Source organism: Eufriesea mexicana, unplaced genomic scaffold (assembly GCF_001483705.2).
Source record: "Eufriesea mexicana isolate 0111107269 unplaced genomic scaffold, ASM148370v2 scaffold337, whole genome shotgun sequence".
Classification (NCBI taxonomy): domain Eukaryota; kingdom Metazoa; phylum Arthropoda; class Insecta; order Hymenoptera; family Apidae; genus Eufriesea; species Eufriesea mexicana.
In genome coordinates this window covers 279,282-288,628 of record NW_016908487.1, presented here as the reverse complement: position 1 = coordinate 288,628, position 9,347 = coordinate 279,282, and positions in this window count along the sequence as shown.

Sequence of the window (9,347 nt, the reverse complement as noted above, 5' to 3'; positions counted from 1 at the left end):
GTCCGTGAGATGTTGCTTAACGATTGTAAACGATATTGGATATTATTAAAACAGAAACTAATTAATTGGTATATTTTTAATTTATCAAGAATATTTCTTGTTAAAAAATATCGGTATTAATCTTCGTATCCTTGACTTTTGCGCGTAATAGTATCGATCTGTTAATACGATGAACGGGAATTAATACGGGTATCGCCGTGATATATCGGTCTGTAGAAATTAATTGGCCGACAATTTATTTTGTACTCCATTAACGGCAGTAATAGCAAAACAATAATCCGGTAAGCAAAGAGAAATCAGGCACGAATAAAATATAGATTGCTTTCACGTACTGTTCCCAGGTCGATGAGACGACGAAACTAATTTAATCCCCGAAGCATATCAGAAAGGTAATGAACGGTTTCGTCGTAAGTAGCGTATTTAATAAAATCGATACTAAAAATTTATAGATTCCAGAAAGATTCCAAAAAGAGAGAAATCGGATCGTAAAATGCGATATTAGCTAAAAAGAATAGAAAGTATTTCGTAAAAATAAATATGAAAGTTAATTATTTCAACAACTTTCCAATGTCGGTATAAATAAATCTACCCTTTCAGGCTTATTTCCCTTAATTAGAACCTTTTTCTATTGACCAACCATGTTACAAAGAAAATACAAAAATAACGATCAGAACATCCGTCGTAATGATAAAAGTAAAGCTATTACGATCCTTCCCAATTTACAGCTCAATTACTCTTTACTCGATTCAGCAAACACTATCCAGTCGCGCTCTCTTTAAAGCAGGCACGAATGATCTAATAAATTATCAATAAAGACCAATTACCGAGACAGCTCCAATGGGAGAATTCCAGCCTAAATAGGGCGTTCAGTCAAACCGAAATTAAAACTCGAAATAGCTGACGGCGTTTTAAGTAATTGTCGTATCTTTCTCTTGCGTGGACGCTAATGATCCACTACCACCCTTGTGGTGATACATGCAACGGAGGAAGATTCTGGCCACGGTAGCACGCGTCCACGTGACCACCCATTAACGCGATATCTTCGAAATTAATCTGGAACACGTCCTAGTATAATTTTCCTGTTTACAGACATTTATTCAAAGTTTCCACGATAAGCCGGCCCCTGGTTCCTACGTAAACGCAAACACACCATTAGGCGCCACCTTCTCAAGTATCACTTCGGAACGTGGAAAACTTTAACTCAAGGGGTTATTATCGCTAAAACTCGGTTATTGCCTTAAGTGTCTCAAACATTAGTTTATACGAAATTTTAATGCATGGAAATTATGTACGTAGGAAAACGAGTGGTATTTATGTATAAGGTAATTCCTATTCTTTCTTTCATGTCTGGACTATATTTTTTCTTCCCTCGATTTCACCTCTCATAAATAGGTAAAGGAATTGGAAAAGAGGATAAGCTTCTTTCTAATGAATCCCAGTTGTAAATAATTATGCAGCACGCTTAATTAACAGAGAATAACGAAGACTCTAATTACACGTAATTTTCGTCGTTTAGATACGTATACAAAATAAATTGCATATTTATACTAACCTAGTATTTTAGAGAAAATACGATTTCCCAGTGCCGATGAAATGAATGAAGTGATACTTGAACATGTCCCGTTTTATACCATTCGTGCAGTTGGAGTATATATAAAAGAAGCGCTTTATCCGTACATGTATGATGAATCATTTACTTAAACAAGCCCGTAGTTACCCGACATATATCAATGTTTTTGTCTGGTATTGTGACCCAGATTGCTTTCTATTTATTTTCGGATAAATTTCTCTGGACAGGGTCCAGGCAGAAATTTGGCACAGTCTCGAAACCGACTGGCCCACAGACCACAATATTTCCTATTACTCTATTCATAGTTAAACTAGGTCTAACATTGAAACTTCGTCTTCCGAAATACCCTAAATATGCACCATTTACCATCTATCAACAGTGAGTGTAAAAAAGTTTTATTCAGAATTCCAGCACAACTAGTAATTCCGTCATTTATTCTACTATAAAGTTAATTACATCTAAGAATAAAATATAACAAAATTGGAAATTTTATTTTAAATATTCCTTCCTGGAACAAAGTAAAATTTTCTTATCCAATGCTACTGTTTCTACAGCCACTATTGTAAATTTTATTCGTTAATACAGAATTAAATTTAAAAAGAAAATAACTGTATAAAATACTTTATGAAACAACGGTTTCTTTATTCTCCGGCATTTATCGTCTACGACCCTTAAAACCATTAAAAATGCAGGTACAATTTAGATAATCTAAACTAATGGCTGACAGAATTAAAGCAAGCCTGCATGGAAGCAAATGAAAAAGGGGTGCACCCTCGTAGTACCGTCTCCCCGATTAAGCAGATCATCCCTGATCCTCTTAAACTCGTCTAATCTCTACTATCAACGATCTAGATTTATGAGACCACTGCACAACCGGTGATTTGCCGGGAAAACGTGAAATATTGATCGGAAATTCTGAATGGACAATTTCTGGGGTCCATGTGTCGTTCATGAATGCGAACAGGGGTTTCCTGTCGTTCGACTGGCATGTTTAACATCCTCCTTCTCTTTCTCTATTTCAGGTACGCCCAACTCAATAAGCCGCGTAATCGTTTTGGACATGTAGCATCTGTATAGCTGAACCCCAGTTCTAATTTCCTTCTAAGTATCAAAGTACATTTTATTTGACGCCTAGATATAATCGAAGCTACAAATTTCCTTGCTGACAGTATTACATCTGCCTTTAACAGTGAATAATGCACGTGCTACCTTTATCTTAACTTAGATTTCATATATCACTATTATTTGTTGTATATTTTTATATTAATAAAAATCGAAGCTAAAATAATATCTAAACTATACGTCAGGTGCGTAGCAAAATTTTACAGACATTAATAAATAAGACTGTTTACCCATTTTAATTATATAATTACATTTTTTATTGGTAATATCGTTGATCTATTGTTTAGAAAGAAATGATCTCTTAAAATGACACACCTAATCAGGGTCGTAACGAACTGACGGTCATTTAAAGTCTACAGTGGAGTAATTACGAGTAATTGTCGCTATAACTAAATTTCCATGTAATTACTCTGATAATTAACATACTTCCTGTACGACACAGTGTCTTCAACGATACGAGCAGAAAAAGGACACATGTCGTAACATCATAGTCACGCAACAGGTGACTGGTAAATCCTTATATGCAGAGCCTGAATAGAACTATACTAGAGGCTTCTGCATTTTCCTTATCTATTTTATGAGGCCATAAATCGCAATATATGTTTCAATTATAGAAACAGATGAAAACCGTTTCGATAATTCGAGCAAAAAGAACTTGTCTGAAAGTCAAATAAGTATCAGAACGATGATTTACAGCGTGGTTCAAACCTCGACTCGTTTCTCTAACTGTTAACGTCGGTACAGTTAGTAGATACGAATGCACCTGCGGCATGTTTCCACGATACTGCGGTATCATTATCGTCGTACGCTAAAATCCGCGTATTTCACGACAGTAAGTAACCATAATTGACTCGTATCACTTGAGCAAGACAAATTTCTTAATAGATGCAACGCGATGCGCGATATTTTACCATGCATTCTCAGCGATTAAAATAAGTGGAATATAATTGATAATTATAAATTACAGACCGACAGGACTAATAAATATTATACTTTCCAATTTTCAAGAATAATTTATTTTATATTATTTTATCCTACCTCGTTATCGAGTAATGACACGACAACGTTTATTGAGCAACGAGGGCAGGTAAAATTTGCGAACAAACGTTCGAAATGAGCATATATTTAAACACTGGAAAGGGGAACATAATGCACAAATATTTATTCATTCATCTATGCTAACACAACACTATGATAAAATCGAACTGTACTATCACGAGTATGACATTCTCAATTCCTAGACTCAAACTCATTCCTCGTTATTTCTTAAGACTCGAGATACAAATGAATTTATTTTCATTCAACGTTATCATCGATCTGCGAGAATTTAAAAGAAGACAAAAGAAGAAATGAACAAAAATGAAAGAATTCGAGATATTCGGAGAAAGTTATTTTGGATATCCCTAAATATAAGCAGCGAAACTAAATATCAAAAGTAAAGAGATTGATGATGATGTATGCACGTAATATCAATCAAGTTAATTCACGATTCTGCCCCTATACTGATGGAAACTGTATCCTCGTTTTAAGTTAAAGCACTGTTGGCAAAGTGGTTGGCTAATTGTCGGTCAAAGTAACGATCGAGAGTAATAACCGTGCATTTCAAGCATGATCGAGTAATTCAAATACTCCCGTTCTCCTCCGCGATAACGCGATCTGAAGTACACAACTGAAATAGCGTTCCACGATCTTTTGTTATTGCATTAATAGCGTTCGCGAGAGATCACTGAGCACCTTTCCTTGCTTCTTGCAACATTCTATACAGATTCCTCCGGAGCAGTGGAAAGGTAACGCGTTAAAATTTGTATAACAACGCGAAACAGACATGTAAATGTTTGAGGTTAGGTTCATCAGCAAAAGGGCGTTCAGTGAATAATGACTACACGGTTCTGCTTCGCTAGAAATTAATTTTAACTATCGAATTTAGCATTTTTATTGAAAAAATCAGAAACGTTATCGAGTATGTTACTTCCTATTTATTTTTAATAGTAAAAATTGTATGTTCGCGTTCCATGCCAAAATAAAACAGAGCTTGCATAGGAGTTGTGGTCTTAAAATGCTACGTTAAGTACACTTGAACAAAACCCTTTCGCCGAGCTCGGTTTAATTTTATTCCGAGAACTAATGGATTTTTAACGAAGCATTTATGTTATTGCAAGTTTTATCCCCGAAGAAATAAACATTAGCAATACTATCAAAACCTTTCCACTCCTCGTAACTCTTGTCTTTATTTATGACGCTCTAAAAACTAATTATAGATGCTTCGAGTCTAACTTACAGGATGTTCCAAACGACATTTCCCATACTATAAATATTTCTTTCTTCCACGAGTCGACAATAAACATTCAGTCGTAAAAGAAGTTACTAAAAATCAAGTATATCCAATTCCACGTCGGAGAAATTTCTATTTTCGTGTATTTATATACACGACTAGAAATTGCGAATCAATTCTCTCTCACGTGTTCCAAAAAATTCTTTTTCTTTAATTTTTGGCAAATATATAGCGAACGTATTTCACGATATACGAACAATTCCAAATTTTTTGTATGGAAGCACGAGTTCGAGAATATAATGGAGGAATATTAAATTGCCCGAAATTAGCTTTCCGATATCCCAAATTGAATCGCGATAGCAAAAAAAATAGTACAAGAAATACAAGTTTGAAAGCCGAATATTTTTTCTTTGTCTGTGACAAAAAGCAAGCAGATAATGCAGAACTGTGATATGGAAATATCGCCCAACTTCAAACGCGGGTTTTAAATTTTCCGATAAAGCAATACGAAAAAGAATCTCTAATAAAACATCGTACTCGTCCCATTATATTTTTCTGTCATGTTAAAGCAACGCGAAAGTTTTATCGGAAGTTCTATCTGGGAATAATATAATCGTGGAAAAGATATTGGCTTTATACATCTACCGTGTCGAACTGTACAATTTTAATCAAAACAATATTTCTGCATACCCCTGTTACAACTACTACCTAGTTTGCATAAAATAAATAACACCATTAATTATTCGATTTTGAAGGAACAAATTTGATAAATCGGTAATTAACTTTGAAAAATCGTGAAAATTGGAATTCAACGATTTAAACTTCAGTTCGAACAATTTGTTAAATTCTAGTACCAATTAAATACGCGAACACTAATTCAAAAGAATTTAGTGAAAATTTAATTGAAGTTGAAAAAGCTCATGCTTGGCATATCAAATACAGGAATAATATATAGATTGCAATTACAACAAATATGTACTAATGAAATTAAGGATACCTTTTACCTTCGAGGATTAAAGAACTCAATATTTTTTCGAATCTTCTTCAAATTTGGACCGTTGAAAGTACATTTGTTAAGCCATTTCAAGAAATTCTCAACATTAACCAAAATTTAGAATTTTCACTTTTTCCAATTGGAAAAATTTGTTTCTACAATATAAAGACGAAGAAAAGGCATGGCTAAATCCCTATATCGAAAAGTTTCGTGATTTCCTTTTAAAAAGATTTCAGAAAATGAGCTACCTCGAATTCTAAAAATAGAAAGCTCCCTTAGCCCGAGTGAAACTCCAGCAACGCACAAAAATTAGTGCACGATGATCGAAGGAAAGCATGGAAAATCAAGGTGACTGTGAAACAAAAACAGCCGGCATAATTTCACGACCATTCACTCGCAATTTAAGTCCCTTTCATAGGGAGCGCGCGTTCACTGCCAAACCACAACAGACATTATTCCGGAGCGACAATACGATCGACGTTTCAAAGACAGCGCTTCAAAGAACTATCCAACATCTGTTCGCGTTTCGTTACCTGCACGATTTCGCATTATGCTCAAGTGCGATACATTTATAGCCGGCCCCGGTGGAACGTTCGTATCCGTTCCGGGCTCTGCCCGGATAATGCGGCCTCTCTTCCTCTCCTCCGCTCGTTTCTTTTTCTCTTACAGCTAGCAGGATGCACGATCGAACATCCGTCAAGGGCCGTTGTGTCGAGCACGCCTTTATGCTCTTTGGATGCTATATTGTTCGCGAATGTGCTCGATAGTTACACAATAATTAAGGGTGCGCGTCCTCACGTGTGTTTTTTCATACAGGCCCGGATAAGTGCACAGCAGAGTCCATTGCACTTTGTCGCACTTGTTCAGCGTTTGCAGTATCCATTAGCGAGGTTCTATCTTTTAAAGAATTAGGCAAACACCCTTGGACGTTTGTTTGAAAAGGTCAGGTTTTATTTTGAAAATTATCGCAGTTTGCGAGCTTTTGTTTGGTTTTAAAATCCGGCTCCAATGTTTCGTACACTTGGTACTTGATTTATTCTATTTACCGATTTATATACTATTTTATGGAAACTTTTAGTTGTTAGTGGGGTCAAAATGTTCAGTTTGTGGTCGTGGGTTGTTCCTTGCTGGTATTGTCATTCTTTGGGTGGAAGAACGTAGCTCCATTTTATAAAAGGACCAGAAATACCTGTGCGAATAAAGTACCTTGACAAAGTATCTTTTTAAAATGTCAAGTATACAGTAGTCGTGAAATTGGAAATGATATAAAAATCATTTTATCTAGAAAATCGTCCTTTGTGAAATAAATTCTTTACCCTAATTCTTCAGAGTACTCGATATTCCGTTTTAGAATTTTGAAAATTAAATTTCGACTGTAGAGAAATCGATTATAAGAATTAAGAGACTGATATACAGACTACGAAATAGTCTGCAAATAGCATAACTATTGGCAGGGCTAAGAAATTTTGTCGGAGAAAATTCTCATTGGTAGCATGTACCTATACAGAAATTCTGTGTTGGTTGAAAGAATTTTCTCGTTAAAACAGAGGGTTCTTTAATTATGTTAAAAAGTTGTTCTGGTTGAATACATTGTACATTTTAGTTCGTTAGAACATTTTCCCAACGATGTACAGAATTATTTAGTTCATTAAGGAATTTCTCCTCGAGGTACACAAGAGCTTTTAACGCACTAGAAACTACCCTGAAAGTTTTTTAATTCCCTAGAATATCCTCGTGGAAAAGCGAAGTACATTTTCGAACAGCAATCTCTTTATTACAATATATTACGACTAAATAAGAAGGTTCCATTTTAATAACAAACAACAAAATTAATTAAAAAAAATCGATAACTACGGATTTAAAAATTTTAACCTAGCTAAGCTAAATCTTATGCCAACAGCGAGAAAACTAATTAATTTTTCTAATTTCAATAACGATATAATATACCACTTGGAATATAATATAAAAGTAATAAGCAACGTTAATTACAATTTTTATTTGAAAAAGAAACATGAAAGACGAAAAGGAGGAAAAGTAACGAAGATAGTAAGAAATACTATTAACTTATGAGCCAATCAATATATGGCACAATTAGACTACCGAAATCAACGAATAAAAACTTACTTTACTAATAGTATCACCAGACTGATCCATTTATTTGAACGAAAAAAAGAAAAAAATTTCGTAAGAAATACTTTTCGACAAAAAAATTTTCGATCCTCACCGAGAGAAAGAAATCATCCCTGACAAAGTCTGTTACAGCGATGCATAGAAATTTGATTACGAATACACGGTGTGCTTGGCCCATTTGACCTACAAGTCCATTGGTTCATAAGGGTCAGAAGCATGGAGTACTGGACGGAAAGGGTCGAATCCGGTTCGAAATGAAAATTGCAGCCGGTGGACGATATGGATATCGACTCGCCGGTAACTATCAGTTTAGATATCAGCCGTGGCAAGGCACTTGAAGGGTCTCCGACATGTGGTGCACCGCATGGCGTTAGGTTCGTCGTGAGTGGAATACTGCCGCGGCGCTGGCAAATACTTACGACTGGAACGAATTTTACCCTCTACGCTTCATGGCCGATGATCGTATTTTCGTTGGAATTCGAAGAACGACGACAACGTCCGCTCGGAAAGTGATTATTCCTGGCAACGTTGTTGCAGCCATGTAATAATGCTCAATTTGATGTGTGCTGATTGTGTACTCGCGTGGAAGATTATAATGTTTTAAAGGCATTTTGTCGAGGTTGGTGTGTGAAATATTACGTGCTCCCTGTTTGATCTAGCAAGGCGCCATTTGAGCGTGATGCGATGGTTACCGGAATTTCTGTGATGCACTAAGGTTATGGCACGAGAATGTTCGTTTGCGGTACTTTATATCTATAACTCTGTATTAAATTAATATTAATCAGTCTAGAATGTTGCTCAAGTACGTGCTTCAAATTTTTCATTTTACGGAAACATAATGATCGATTATGATGGTAATCGAATATACTATAAAATAATACGAATTTATTATATAGTATCTATTATCGATTATACCGTAATCGAACGTATAATATAATAATATACCTAAAAATAATATTTCTGCTTATATTAAAATTTAATATTTCCCTCTTACAATTAAACGGCGGTATTTATTGTTTTGCAAAATATTAAAAATATCCTACGCTTAAATTGAAAATATAATAAGTATGTTTACCCAAAATTTTTTAAATATTTATTTCAGCAGTTTGCCTTCCATATTTGCTCCTGTTGTTTGAAGATACCCCCTGTTATGTTATAATTATAAATACAGTGTACAGTATGTACGAAATAATTTTCCTTTGAAATTATAGTATAGTTTTAATATGAAGGATAAACGATAAAACTTATTCTCTGCCATA